We start from the raw sequence: 16,204 nt of genomic DNA, 5'->3' as shown, positions 1-16,204 counted from the left end.
TTCTCAATTGTAAAATGGAAATAATACTAGAGTGTCTGTTAAATAGTTATTGAGGCTCTAATGAGAGAATGCCCTTTGAGTTATAAGTTATTTTTACATTGTTCTTCTTATTATCTTATTGCTATCTTGATTCCATGTGTTATATGAGAATGGTCCTTGAAGTGGTCTCTCCCTGCTGTTTTAATTTTCTGTTTAATATTTTTTGTCTAAAAATATTTAAACATAAACAGTTTTCATAGCTAGGTAAATTTTCCTTTTTTTAATAACAGTACAAATGAATTAGATTAAGTGCAAATCCTTCTATCAGGTCTTCATTGCTTCTCATCCCTTATCTCTCCTATTTTAGTACCCTTAGTATCCTTGTCTCAGATCTAGCTGTCATCTTTTATCTATCTAAGTAAAGTCACAAGTGATTTTCCAAAGGAGCAAGGTTGGTCATCTCAGTCCTGAATTCCATAGACTAGAATGGTTTCCTATTTCTCTTAGAATAAAATATGAACTTCTGACTTTTAAATTCTTTCAAAACCCTTCCTACTCAAACTTATTGTGCATTATTCTTCTTTCTGTACTCTACGGTGTTACCAAAAAGGAGTTACTGCTGTTCTTTGCATAGGACATTTTGTTTTTCATCACCATCCCGCCAAAAAATGCTAGCTTCTTGCAATCTACTTATCATGTGTGTGTGTGTGTGCGCGCGCGCATGTGTGTGTGTGTGTGTGAGAGAGAGAGAGAGAGAGAGAGAGAGAGAGAGAGAGAGAGAGAAAGTTGTCAGAAGCTAGCATTTATTGAATGTTTGGCAAGACACACCCAAATTGCTAAAACTATAGATCTGTTTCTCCTTCCCTCCCTCTTTCTTTCTCATCCTTTAGTGTTTCATTAACTCCATAATGGCAAAGGTATGGTATATGTGCCAGAAATGGCATGCAGAAGCCTCTCTGTGGGCAAGTAGGGCTGTCACCTGCAGATTTGCTTCCTTTCCCCTCTCCATCCTGCTTCCCTACTCCTCTATGCCTACTCCTTCCTCTGAGCAGAGCACTCAGGCCATGTTCCTCCCTTTATCCCAGGCCTGTCTTGAACTAGTGGTTGCAGGGGCAAAGGAGATTCTCTTCCCCCAACTGTAGGGCCAGCTTCCCCTAAAAACATCTCTACTTTCTTCCTTCCTTCACTGCCAGCCACCAGTCTTAGGGGAGGCCCCTGTCCCCCAATGGCTAACTACACTTCTTCTACCCCCTGCTCCCACCCCCATGTGAGTTATAGCCTAATAAGCAGGTGCCTCTTGATACTAGGGAAGGTCTGTGGTCTTTGGATGCAGCTTCCCCTGGTAGAACTGGCTGGGAGCTGGTCCTGCCGCCAAATAGAGAGAGGGGGTGCTGGGATTTTGAGTGCCCCCCCGAACTCCACCTTCTCACCCATTGAAGCAGCCCTCAGGGCAGCTGGATGTAGAGGTGGGTCCCCATGACTATAGGAGGCAGCTTCCCCAGCCTTGAGCCAGCTGGGAGTCTGGCCCTCACTCCCTCCAAAGTAGTGGGATAGGACACTGCAGGCAGTGGTGGGCAGGGCACTGTACACAGTGGGCGGATTAAGCATGGGCAAGCAGCCTGGGCGGTGGGGTGGGGCATGGCAGAGAACAGGGTCCCTAAAAGGTTCCAAAAGTTTTGCCATCAGTGCACTAAATAATCTTCATTGATCAATAAGACTGAACTCACTAGCATAATCCTTCAGTAGTTCCTCTTGTTAATTACTTTTTGACTTGGCTGTGAATCCCCTCTATAAACCCTCTATATATATATTTCAAAAATTCTGCTTTACTGCTTAGCTCTCAAGAACAACCAATGACCCATGAGAGAAAGGAGAGAATGGTATACTAGGAAAATATTAGAGTGACGTAAAGCAGAAGAGGTTTCATAAGTCCTTGGACCACTAGGGCAGTTGATGTTCTCTTTCATGTCACCAGACAAAACTATAGTGCAGTTTCTCTATACCAGGTAACTGCTGGGTAAGGGTAGTTTTCTCTGTGTCCTACAAACTTAGAGGAGCATAGAGTCACACTGGCATAATAACTTCATTTACTTAGAATTAGAAAGGACTTTGGATGCCTTCTAACTTCTTTATTTTATATAAGAAGAAACTGAGGTAGAAAGAAGTTAAGTGACATGCCCAGGGTCACATAGATTATAAATGTCTATGGTAGGATTTGAACATAGTCTTCCTGACTTTAAGTCCTTTGCCCTCTGCACTCCTGTGCAGAGATGTGATAAAAATTAATGATAAAAAATTAGTGATAAAAATAGTCAATTGAGAAAGTTCAGGATATTCATCTCTAAAGTCGGTATTTGATGGTTGGTGTGCATTGAGTTGGAGGGCTTTGTATATGATTGGTTGTGGTAACTATTTAATATATATTACTTGACTTATAGCCTTACAGCAATGTCTGAATCTCAAAGATTGAGCAATGAGCATATCTAATGAGATGAAGTTTAATATTGACAAGTGCAAAATCACTCACCTAAATCAAAAATTGGCTACATTAATCCAGTATGAAGGAGGTGCAACTAAAGAACAATGTATCCAAAACAAACGTTTCAAGAGTTTTAAAGCCTACAAATTCAATAAAAGAGAACAGTGTGCCAAGGATTCTGTAATAACCATAGTCTTAATTGACAGCATTACATGTCCATCACAAGTAATGTCATTCTCATTGCAATACCTTAGAGGTGGGCCACATTGGGGCAATTTGTTCTTTGTGTCATAAAGTTTTACAAAGTATATTGACTAGGAAGAGCACATGTCAAAGGATGGAATAGAAGAGCTCTTTTCCAGGGTCTGCTGTGCAAAAGAAGGATTAGATTTGTTCAAGTTGAGACCACAGGGCAGATCTAGAAACAATTAAAATTTCAGATTTTGACTTAGTGGGAGAAAGTTTTGCAGGCAGTTAGAGCTGTTAAAAAGTACCATAGACTGCTTATAGAGGCCATAGTTTATCTTATTAGAGTTCTACAATCCAAAATTGAATGACTACTTAGGACAAGGGAGCAGGAAAAACACCTATTCTTATATGTATTGATGAAAGGACACAGAAGCAGTATCACTTGCAACTATAAAATGTATGTGATTTATTTTTTAAATAATATTTTATTTGATCATTTCCAAGCATTATTAATTAAAGACAAAGATCATTTTCTTTTCCTCTCCCCCATCCCGATAGCCAACGCGTGATTCCACTGGGTATCACATGTGTTCTTGATTTGAACCCATTGCCATGTTGTTAGTATTTGCATTAGAGTGTTCGTCTAGAGTCTCTCCTCTGTCATGTCCCCTCAACCGCTGTAGTCAGGCATTTATTTTTCCTCGGAGTTTCTACTCCCAGAGTTTGTCCTCTGCTTATGAATAGTGTTTTTTCTCCTAGATCCCTGCAGATTGTTCAGGGACATTACACCGCCCCTAATGGAGAAGTCCATTACGTTCGATTATACCACAGTGTGTTTGTCTCTGTGTACAATGTTCTCCTGGTTCTGCTCATTTAACTCTGCATCACTTCCTGGAGGTTGTTCCAGTCTCCATGGAACTCCTCCACTTTATTATTCCTTTTAGCACAATAGTATTCCATCACCAACATATACCACAGTTTGTTCAGCCATTCCCCAATTGAAGGGCATCCCCTCATTTTTCAGTTTTTGGCCACCACAAAGAGCGCAGCTATTAATATTCTTGTACAAGTCTCTTTCCCCATTATCTCGTTTGGGTACAAACTCAGAAGTGCTATGGCTGGATCAAAGAGTAGATTTTCTTTTATTGCCCTTTGGGCATAGTTTCCAAATTGCCCTCCAGAATGGTTGGATCAGTTCACAACTCCACCAGCAATGAATTAATGTCCCTACTTTGCCACATCCCCTCCAGCATTCACTGCTTTCCTCTGCTGTCATGTTAGCCAATCTGCTAGGTCTGAGGTAATACCTCAGACTTGTTTTGATTTGCATCTCTCTGATTATGAGAGATTTAGAACACTTCTTCATGTGCTTATTAATAGTTTTGATTTCTTTATCTGAAAACTGCCTATCCATGCCCCTTGCCCATTTTTCAATTGGAGAATGGCTTGATTTTTTGTACAATTGATTTAGCTCTTTATAAATTTGAGTAAATAACCTTTTTCAGAGGTTTCTATGAAGATGTTTTCCCAATTGGTTGTTTCCCTTCTGATTTTAGTTACATTGGTTTTGTTTGTACAAAAGCTTTTTAATTTGATGTAGTTGAAATTATTTATTTTACATTTTGTGATTCTTTCTATGTCTTGCTTGGTTTTAAAGTCTTTCCCCTCCCAAAGGTCTGACAAGTATACTATTCTGTGTTTACCCAATTTACTTATAGTTTCCTTCTTTATGTTTAAGTGTTGAGACTGATTGACTGTATCCTATACATGCATTGGAGATAACTACCCATTGACAAGTGGAACTGTTTTATTCTGCTTTCGACACATTGAATTCCTAAATTTAATTTTTTTTCCTTTTTTCCTTTTTTTTTCTCTTTTCCTTATTTTATTATTATTATTTTTACATTATTTTATTTTTTCCCTTTTTCTCATTTCTATGTACTTAAGGTACATATGATCAATATTAATTTTATTCTACAATATTAGTTTAAATATATATACTTGCTGTTATTATTAATACGCACCCAAACAGCTTTAGACTATGGGAACCTGCCATTTATTGATAATTGTTGTGGGACTATGATTAATGTTTGTGTCTGCTTCTAGGAACGAGATCAATAAAGGAGCACAGAGATAACCTGGATAATGCCAAAAGAGCTCACAGGTCTAAAAATCAAAAGGCCAACCCAGGTAGAATTAATGCATTTCTAGGCCAATACTAAGGACTTGAACCTAGTGTGAGACTCGGGGTTGCGACACTTGACAGACGTTAAGATGTAGGCCTTCCCTGTATCCACACTCTTCGTGAAAATACCTATAGACAAGTACCTAAGGTTGGCTACCATCCTGGCTCCATCCATTCCTGAGAACGAAGGTAAAATCAGACAAGGGAATAACACTTCCCTAGATATAAAATAAGAATCTGGTCCTCTTTTTTCTCTCTTATAGTATGGCAATTTCCTGTAGCCTTGGCTGCAAATGGGGAAGTAAAATATGCTGCATTCTGTCCTACAGACTTGTGGGATTAGAAATTACTTAACTGGACCCTAATACAGGGGCCTATGGAAAAAAAAAATTTTTAATTCTTGCTTTCTCAAATTTTGTATACATAGATTTTTTGATTTTTTGATACTGATTTTGAATTCTTCTTTAATATAAATATGCATATATAAAGGGTTTATATTTTTCCCTTAATTTTTTCCCTTTTTCTTCTTTTGATTTGATTTTTGATTTTATTTTCATATTGTTTTGTTTTTCTTTTGAATTAACTCACACACCCCCACAACTAAAACTTGAATCCTCAGCTGGACTCAGTGTTTTTTCAACACTTTCTTTAGGGGGGATTGTATTTCATCAAATCCAAGATTTAAATATTGTTCGAGAGAAATCTTCAGAGAAGAAGCTTGCAAACTAACTGAATCCAGAGAATGAACTGTTTGCAAAAAGATATCTAAACCTTTTCACTACAGGAAGATCCAGAATGAACCTTGGGGTGTGGTTGATTGAACATTTTTTGAATGTACTGAGTTTTGAAATTCTGTTGTTTTTCCCCTATAACTATTGAACAAATATTGTTGTGAATAAGCCCATATATGAAAAAACAGCTTTTTTCTATTTTGCTGAGGATAGATGGACTTCAGAACTGGTTATAATTGTATTAACAACCTTTGGAATTTTAATGTGCTAAATACCTCAAATGATTTGATTTTAAGGGTTTTTTAAATATGATTTTTGGAATTTTTTTAAAAATCTGGTTATTTTTGCCTGCCTCTACCACAAGGTAAGGCCCATTAGCTGAAGTGAAATACATTTTATAACCCCCAACCTTCCCACATGTGAATGGAAGTTGGGCAGTTAATTTCAGGGCATTTGTACCCTTAAAAAGCCTCCAAAAGGAGCACCCCTTTATTTATACTCTTCAGCTCACTACTTTACTTGCACCAGAATGATATATAGATTTCTTGATTATGTTCTTAACCCTAGATGAGTTTTACTTTGTTTTTAAAAAAATATGTTTAAATACCAAGGTTGAAGGATTGCTATGTTTGTAAAAATTATGACAAATGTCCATCAATTCATAGGTTTTAAAAATGTCATACAGCAACTTATGTGAAATATGAAAGTGTGTTTGTTTGCTATTGTAATTAATTGGGCTTTTGGGGATTTTGATATCTACATATTTGTACTACTGTATTTTTAAAGATGAAAAAATTGTTAACCTTGTTCAATTCATTTGCCTTCTACTCACAGTGATCATGGCCAGATACAAAGAGGAAATGGATCTCATTTTTTGGTGAGAAAGCCTTGTATTTTATATTTTCTTAACTGACACAGAATGTCAATGGTTATAAGCTATATTTTTGAATTTTTTAAAGCTCTTTTATTATTACATTTTTCTTGCATGTGCAATATACTTTTTCAGTTTTTTTAATTATTTTTTCTCTCCTTTTTATATTTGAAGCACATGTCACCAGTATTAAGATTTTCTTTAACCTTTTGATTTTTAAGTTTAAGATACATTTGCTAATACATGCCCTAAAAGGCTTGTGACTATAAAAATGATGCCACTAATTATTTAAATAAATTATGGGACTTTGCTTAATGATTCTGTCTGATTCCAGGACAAGAGATACACACAAGAGCCATTTCATAGGGCCAAAGAAAGGCCAATCTAGGATGGATTGATGCACTTCTAGGCCAATACAAAGGTCTTGAACCTAGTGTGAAGACTCAAGGTTACTATGTTTAACATGTGTTAAGACATAGGCTTTCCTTGTATCCACACTCACCCTGAAGATACTCACAGAGGAGTATCCCCAAAACCTTGGCTCCTATAATCTGGTCCCCTTTTCTGCCTCTTAATGTGTGGTACCTTTCTATAGTCCTGGCACTGATTGGGTAAATGCATCATTACTTAGATCATTTTGATTGGGCCCTGATTGAAGGACCTGTTATAGGTTTATTTTTCTTCTACTTGGAATTTTTACACATAAGACTTTGATAGTCTATATTTTCATCCAGACATTTTTCTTTTGGATTTTCTGATGTCTTTTTAATATCTCTTGCCAATTGATTCATATACCTCATACCTCAGCCATGCATCCCTAACTGATTCTGAATCTTTCAATCACCCACAACACAGGGGAATGTAAAAAAAAATCATTATTTAAATTGCAAAGTTTAAATTCCTTTTGAGAAGAATTTTAGGTAAAGAAGATGCTACCTCTCTGAATCCAGAACTGAACTGTTGGAGAAGCCACCATGAAGAAGCCTCCAGACCACAAGTTGCACAAAATTGAACTTTGGGTGTGGTTGATTGAACATTTATTTGTATGTATACTTTCATGCCAAAGGGGACTGCCCCCTAACGGCTTTTTGTCAATGTGTTCAGCAATTATTGGTTTTATTCTTTTTTCTCTTATCCTCACACTATTGTAATCTTTTAAGTTCATTATGTTTTTATGATCCTTTTGGGGAAAAATTAATTTTTCCAAAATGATCACACGTGGGAATGTAAAAAATAGACTCGAATACAGGACTACAATCCCCACAAGCCTTTGCTCCACTTCCCCAGAATGCCTTGTAATCTCACCTGGGCTGAGATCGAGAAGGTATTTAAGCTGATTCAAAGGCTTTTGAGGCACTTGGCTTTTTTTTGGACTTCCGTTTTGGAGCAGGCAGTCTCTTGCGTGATGTGAGGTTATCTTGTCTAGGCCTCTGGCCTAGGCACATGTTTCTTACTTGTATATTCTTTAATCTTTAACCTTTAATAAACCTCTAAAAAATATAATACTTCTTGCAGAGAGAAACTAATTTCTACCTGCCTCAGTCTTCCCATCTCCCCTAAATTTTAACTGTAACATAAGTCATTCACCCATTTTGAATTTACCTTGGTGTAGGGTGTGAGGTGTTAATCTAATCCTATAATCTCTCCCACACTGTCTTCCAATTTTCCCAGCAGTTTTTATCGAATACTGGATTTTTGTCCCAAAAGCTGGGATCTTTGGGTTTATCGTATACTGTCTTGCTGAGGTCGCTTATCCCCAGTCTATTCCACTGATCTTCCTTTCTGTCTCTTAGCCAATACCAAATTGTTTTGATGACCACTGCTTTGTAATATAGTCTAAGATCTGGGACTGCAAGGCCACCTTCCTTTGTGTTTTTTTTTTTCATTATTTCCCTGGATATCCTTGATCCTTTGTTATTCCAAATGAACTTTGTTATTTTTTTCTAAATAAGTAAAGGAATTTTTTAGGAGTTCAATGGGTATGGCACTAAATAGATAAATAAGTTTAAGTAGAATGTTCATTTTTATTATATTGGCTCGTCCTATCCATGAGCAGTTAATGTTTTTCCAATTGCTCAAGTCTAGTTTTAGTTGTGTGGAGAGTGTTTTGTAGTTGTATTCATATAGTTCTAGTGTTTGTCTCGGGAGATAGATTCCTAGGTATTTCATTTTGTCTAAGGTGATTTTGAATGGGATTTCTCTTTCTAGTTTTTGCTGCTGAGCTGTGTTGGAGATATATAGAAATGCTGATGACTTATGCGGGTTTATTTTGTATCCTGCAACTTTGCTAAAGTTGTTGATTGTTTCAATTTGCTTTTTGGTTGAATCTCTAGGATTCTTTAAGTAGACCATCATGTCATCTGCAAAGAGCAATAATTTGGTCTCCTCCTTGCCTATTTTGATGCCTTCAATTTCTTTTTCTTCTCTAATTGCTACTGCTAGAGTTTCTAATACAATGTCAAATAGTAGAGGTGATAATGGGCATCCTTGTTTCACTTCTCATCTTATTGTGAATACATCTAGTTTATCCCCATTGCAGATGATATTAGCTGATGGTTTTAGATATATATTGTTTATTATTTTTAGGAATGACCCTTCTATTCCTATGTTTTCTAGTGTTTTTAATAGGAATGGATGTTGTGTTTTATCAAAGGCTTTTTCTGCGTCTATTGAGATAATCATGTGATTCTTGTTGGTTTGCTTTTTGATGTGGTCGATTATGTGGATGGTTTTCCTAATATTGAACCAGCCCTGCATCCCTGGTATAAATCCTACTTGATCATGGTGGATGACCCTTCTGATCACTTGCTGGAGTCTTTTTGCTAGTATCCTATTTAAAATTTTTGCATCTATATTCATTAGGGAGATTGGTCTATAATTTTCTTTCTCTTTTTTTGACTTCCTGGTTTTGGAATCAGTACCATGTTTGTGTCATAAAAGGAGTTTGGTAGAACTCCCTCTTTGCTTATTATGTCACATAGTTTGTATAATATTGGGATTAACTGTTCTCTGAATGTTTGATACAATTCACTGGTGAATCCATCAGTTGCTGGGGATTTTTTCTTAGGAAGTTCTTTGATGGCTTGTTGGATTTCATTTTCTAATATGGGATTATTTAAGAATTCTATTTCTTCTTCTATTAGTCTAGGCAGTTTGTATTTTTGTATATATTCATCCATATCACCTAAATCGGTGTATTTATTGCCATATAATTTGGCAAAGTAATTTTTAATGATTGCCTTAATTTCCTCTTCATCGGAGGTGATGTCCCCCTTTTCATCTTTGATGCTGTTAATTTGCTTTTCTTCTTTCCTTTTTTTAATTAGATTGACCAGTACTTTGTCTATTTTGTTTTTTTTTTCAAAGTACCAGCTTCTTGTCTTATTTATTAAATTAATAGTTCTATCACTTTTGATTTTATTAATTTCTCACTTAAGTTTTAGGATTTCTAGTTTGGTTTTCTGCTGGGGGCTTTTAATTTGATCGCTTTTGAGTTTTTTTATTTGTATTTCCAATTGTTAGATCTCTGCTCTCCCTAGTTTGTTAATATATGCACTCAGGGATATGAATTTACATCTGATTACTGCTTTGCTGCATCCCAAAAGGTTTGAAAGGATGTCTTGCCTTTGTCATTTTCCTAGATGAAATTATTAATTGTTTCTATGATTTCGTCTCTAACTAAATGATTTTGGAGTATCATATTGTTTAATTTCCAATTAGTTTTTTATTTGGATTTCCACATACCATTACTGATCGTTATTTTTATTGCCTTGTGATCTGAAAAGGCTGCATTTATTAATTCTGCTTTTCTGCATTGAATGCCATGTTTCTGTGACCTAGTGTATGGTCAATCTTTGTGAATGTGCCATGTGGTGCTGAGAAGAAGGTGTATTCCTTTTTGTCCCTATTCATTTTTCTCCATATGTCTATTAATTCTAATTTTTCTAAGATTTCATTCACTTCTTTTACCTCTTTCTTAATTATTTTTTTATTTGATTTATCTAAATTTGATAGTGGTTGGTTCAAGTCTCCTACTGATATGGTTTTACTGTCTATTTCTTCCTTTAGTTCTTCTAGTTTCTCCATTAGAAATTTGGGTGCTATATTATTTGGTGCATACATGTTGATTAGTGATTTTTCTCATTATCTAAAGTCCCTTTTAACAAAATATGATTACCTTCCCTATCCCTTTTGATCAGGTCTATTTTTGCTTTGGCTTTATCAGATATCATGATTGCCACTCCTGCCTTCTTTCTGTCAGTTGAGGCCCAGAAAGTCTTACCCTATCCTTTAATTCTGACCTTGTGGGTGTCTACCCGCCTCATGTGTGTTTCTTGAAGACAACATATGGTAGGGTTTTGGATTCTAATCCATTCTGCTATTCATCTACGTTTTATGTGTGTTTATGTGTGTTTATGGGTGAATTCATCCCATTCACCTTCAAAGTTATGATTGTCACTTGTGGACTCCCTGGCATTTTGATATCCTTCCCTAATTCTAATCTTTCTTCTTTAGCTCTAACATTTTAATTCATTGATTTATTTTAAATCAGTCCCCCTTGTTCCCTCCATTGATATATTTCCCTTTCTAGCCCCTCCCTTTTTGTTCCCTCTCCCATCCCCCTCTTCTTCCCTCCCTTTTTATGTTCCCTCGCCCTCTACCCCCCTTGGTTTTCCATTCTCCCTACCCTTGTTGGGTAAGATAGAATTCAAGATCCCAATGGATCTGGATGTTCTTCCGTCTCAGAGTTGATTTCCCTGAGAGTAAGGTTTAAGTAAAAACTCTCTTCCTCTCCTTCTTATAGGAGTTTTCTTCCCCTCCCCTTCCCATGTGAATCTTTGTGTGAGAAAGATTATTCTATTTGGTCTTTCTTTTCCCCCTATTTACACATTACATTTCCCCCACATTTTAGTATACATAGATTGATATAAATGTAGTCCTTATAGAAGAGATTTTGAGTAAAAGAAAAAGATAACATTTTTCTCGTTTTCCATTTCCTTCATATTTACCTTTTCAGGTATTCCATGCTCTTTGTTTTTCAATATCGAACTTTCCACAGAGCTCTGGTCTTTTCTTTGCCAAAAATTGGAAATCTTCTATTTTGTTGAATGTCCATACTTTCCCTTGGAAATATATAGTCATTTTTGCTGGATAGCTGAATTTTGGTTGAAGACCCAGCTCTCTTGCCTTTCTGAAAATCATGTTCCATGCCTTACCATCATTTAGAGTGGAACTTGCAGGGTCTTGTGTGACCCTGATTGGCATTGCTTTATATCTAAATTGTCTTTTTCTGGCTTCTTGTAAGATTTTTTTCTTTTGTTGAAAGCTTTGGAATTTGGCAATTACATTCCTGGGAGTTGTCTTTTGGGGATTTAGTGTAGAGGGTGTTCTGTGAGCTCTGTCAGTGGCTGTATTGCCCCCTTGTTCTAGAATCTCTGGGCAATTTTATTTGATTATCTCTTGTATTAAGATATCGAGTTTGCTGTTTATTTCTGGCTTTTCTGGAAGTCCAATTATTCTTAAATTATCTCTTCTTCCTCTATTTTCCAAGTCTGTCACCTTGTCAGTGAGATATTTTATGTTCTCTTCTAATTTCTTGGTCTTTTGGCTTTGCTTTATTAATTCTTGCTCGTTGTCTTCAAGTTGCCTGATTCTGACTTTTAAAGCCTGGTTTTCCTTTTCACTTTGGTCAAACTGGTTTTGTAGATGCGTGAATTTCTTTTGCATTATTTCCCACTTTTCCTCCCAGAGGGCTTCCATCTTTTTTGATCCTTTCCAATTCAAATTCTTCATGGGTTTGTGGAGAGTTTCCATTTCCTTTGGAAGGTTTCGGCGCATTTGCTTGGGTTTCCTCTTCTATCTCCTCTGTATTTTGTATTTTTGCTCCATAAAATGTGTCCAAATTCGCCCCCTTCTTCTTGTTTTTCTTGGAATTTGGGGGCTTTTGTGCTTCTGTGGAGTTTGCCATATCTATCTGAGTGGGGAGGACTAGCTTTTCTTATCTCTGTCTGGTGTTCAGAGGCTTTAGCCGCAGGCAAATTGTCTGTTTGTGGGTGTTACTGTACTCAGTTCCCTCCCAATGCTTCTTAGTTGCCTTACTTCCAACCTCTGAGCCTGGCTTTGCACTGAGGCCTGCACTCTTAGGGGGGAGGGACCGTGGAGCTCCGAGGGCTCCTGATAGGATTAACTTCCCCTGCATTGGATTGAGTGTGTCTTAAAGCAGGGATCTTCCCTGAGACTTGGTTGGAAGGATCCAGCCAGGGGGCTACAGGCTCCCTTCTGTCTCTCTCTGTTTCCCGGCTGTCTGGGTGCCCCCAGGACTGGCTCAGGTTGTTTTCAGGGTGTGGCCTTCAGAATAGCCAGATCCGGGGTCCTTTTGCTGGCTCTTAGGTTCTAGCTGCTGCCTCAGACTCAGCACTCTGGGTTCGAGGGGATGGGTCCTGGGACCTTCCTTCTGCCTATCCCTTAGATTCGAGTGATCTCAGTTTCTGACTTTTTGGGGGCCCTACCTTTTGATCCAGGTCTAGGAGGAGGGTTCCCTGGATCTATCCTGTTGTTTGTTTTGAATTTCGGTATCCTAGGAGCATACAGTTTGAGATCGGTAAGGAAGGGGTTTCCGGAGATCTGAACTTTAGTTCTCTCTAAGCCGTCATTTTGACCAGAACTCCTGTGATTTATATTTTATGTGAGACATATAATGGTAGAGTGGATAGAAGACTGAACTCACAGTCATCAAGATTTGAGTTCAAGTCTCATCTCTCACAAATACTGAATGTGTGATACCCACTAAGTCTCCTAATGTATGGGTACACTAAGAAACCTCTAAATTAATTAATTAATTAACATTTCAGAGAAGATGTCATTTTGTAATAACAGAGAGAATTCTCTACCATGCAAATTCACAGGGCTTGTCAATCCTTTTCCTCATCCCTATGTTTTATGCATTAGATTATCTTAATGTATGTGACACCAAAAGATATTTTCAAAAGTACCTAGTTTATTGAGCTTTTAATAAATCAATCTATTTACCATCTAAAATTAAATATAAATTACTTTTAAATATGGTTTTAAATTTTGGAACATGAGTTGAAAAAAGATAATAAATATCAGTAACAATAATCAGAAAAGACCCAATTCATAAATGTATAAATATGCAATAAATAAAGGCCACAATCTATGACCCTCCCTTTTTACTTAAATTACCTTAAATACACTAAAATGAATGGTTTTATTTAATAAAATAGGATAGGGACATTCTTACCAGAAATCATTCTAAATAGTACCTTGTATGACAAGTTGAAAGTCAAAGTCAGGGTTAGATAATAAGATTTCTTACCCTGGGCATCTATGAGATAACTAAATTCCCACTAAGTTATACAGGATGTGAATCTGGACTACAACTGTCATCCATCAATGCTTATGAAAAGAATTGCGTAGACTTTGCTCTATTGTGCTTACTATTTATTCTCCCATGATAATTATTTGTAACAAATAGAATATAATTCTGATAAGAAAATGTTATTATGTACTAACTTCTTATGAGCTTCAAATTGGTCATTACAAATACCAAAACAATTTGTAATATTGCCAGAATTCTCTGTTAGTACAATATGGGTGCTTAATAACTCAGTCACAAGGTCAGGAATTAGAGAAACATCTCTTCATTAGAATAGTTAATATTCAACACAAGATTTTCATAAATTCACAGCTAAGTAGGATCCGATATTTATAGTCTGGCTTTCATTGTTTTTAATTCTCAGTAATTTTTCAATGTATGAAGTTAATGTTAGCAGTTAAAGGAGTTGTGGGAAGTCTCACTTTCATTGCTTACCCCCAATCAATCCATGGCTATTTTGTTAGATTATAGTATAATCTAGGTTAGTGGTATCAAATTCAATCAGAAATGCAACCACTAAACCATACATAAGAATCCCTGTGAGTAGCATATTAACTTTGAAAAGCACAGGCTAGATAGACAGACAGACAGATAGATAGATAGATAGATAGATAGATAGATAGATAGATAGATAGATAGATAGATGGATAGAGAGATAGATACATAGATAGATACATAGATAGATATAGGCATATAGATATAGATATATTCCATTATATTTTATATTTATTTTGTTAAATATTTCCAACCTATATTTTTTATCTCATTTGGGTGGCATTCAGGCTTATTGTTGCCTTAATTAGGGCAGCAGGCATTCTGCTTGATACTTTTGATCTATATATTCTTTTCCTAATGAATGTTTGATTTTAATTCCAGAATTCTTCACCTTTTTATTTTATGCATCCTTTTGGCAAAATGCTGAAGCCCATGAGCTCTTTCTTAGAATAACTTTTGTAAATTTCTAAAGTAAAACATAAGAGATTATAATAGAAACAATTATATTGCAATACAATTATCATTTTAAGTTAACATACCCCAGGACAAGAACTGTTGTATAAAGAACTATACCCTTAACCAAGGGATATGTAACATATTCTTTTTTGAAAACTAAAGTGGCATTGCATGGAGATTAGACATGTGAAGGGTAAAAATGTGTTTTATCTGAAACATTATCACAAACCCTCAATTCTTTCCCCAACTCATGCATATCTGATTTATAATGCCATCTACAATATATCAAAGATGTCATCCTCTTCTAAGAAATGTCCAGAGGTAAACTATTTTACTCGTGAATAGATCTAATTTTCATAATGATGTTCCTTATCTCAATCTGGGATATTCCTCTTTTTACCTTCTGTATGCCAGTCTAAATTCTGCCTCTGAAACCTAATGCCTCTATCCTATGAAAATCTTTTAATCACAGGAAGAAACTTAAGACAACCCTTCCTGATTCTTTTTACTTCAGCTAACCACCCCCAGTTTTTCTAACCAATCTTCATGTGACATAGTTTTTAATACTATGTTCTTCAGAAACTCAGGAGGTTATTTTTCTTAAAACATGACGGCTACTGTTGAACAGACATAAGTTCAGTCTCAGATGCATATGGGAACAATATGAGCAAAGGTTTTGAAGCATTAAGCAACATGACTAGGTTCATGATTAGTGAAGAGACCAGTTATAGAGAAGAAAATTTATGTTAGGAAAGAGTAGAAGCTATGTTTGGCAAGAACACAGAAGCCATGAGGACAGATATAGAAGAAATATGTGGATCATTACCTATTTTTTCTGTGGATTGGGTACCTATAAAAACTGGAAGACTCTGTTGAGTTACTGTGCAGATAAATGTGTGCTGGATAAGTCATTTGTTAATCACTGACATCACGGAGCAGGTTTACAACATTTCAAGGAAGAGGGAATTGAACTAAGTAGGTATAAAAATAGAAATACCTAGTGAAACTAAAACTCAAGAGCAGCAAAAATGGGTCCCTTTCATAATAATTTACAGGGATCATTTGTAGGAAGTTATATTAAACTAGGGTTCAGTCTGAAACCCAGGAAACTGACACAAATATATCCGCTTCAGTGATTGGAGGGAAAGTGCTCTGCAAACCAGTGCGCTGAAAAAGCAAATAAGTCTAAGCACCTTGGAGATCACTAAAAAAAGAATATCTCAAAAAGGAGAGTGGGCTAAGCAACAAATATGAGGAATGCTTGAAATTAGGGTGCTGGAAGAAGATTATCAAAAAGAAATACAAAAAGAGAACTGGAGGAAACAAGATGAATGCAATGTCAACAAGTACGAAGAATGTGATAGTTTGAAGGAGAGAATTATTTACTATGTTAAATGTTACCAAGTGGTCAATTAGGATGAAG

The sequence above is a fragment of the Monodelphis domestica genome, chromosome 1, assembly GCF_027887165.1.
Source record: "Monodelphis domestica isolate mMonDom1 chromosome 1, mMonDom1.pri, whole genome shotgun sequence".
Classification (NCBI taxonomy): Eukaryota; Metazoa; Chordata; class Mammalia; order Didelphimorphia; family Didelphidae; genus Monodelphis; species Monodelphis domestica.
The sequence above is the reverse complement of the archived record's forward strand: the minus strand, read 5'-3'. Positions refer to the sequence as shown.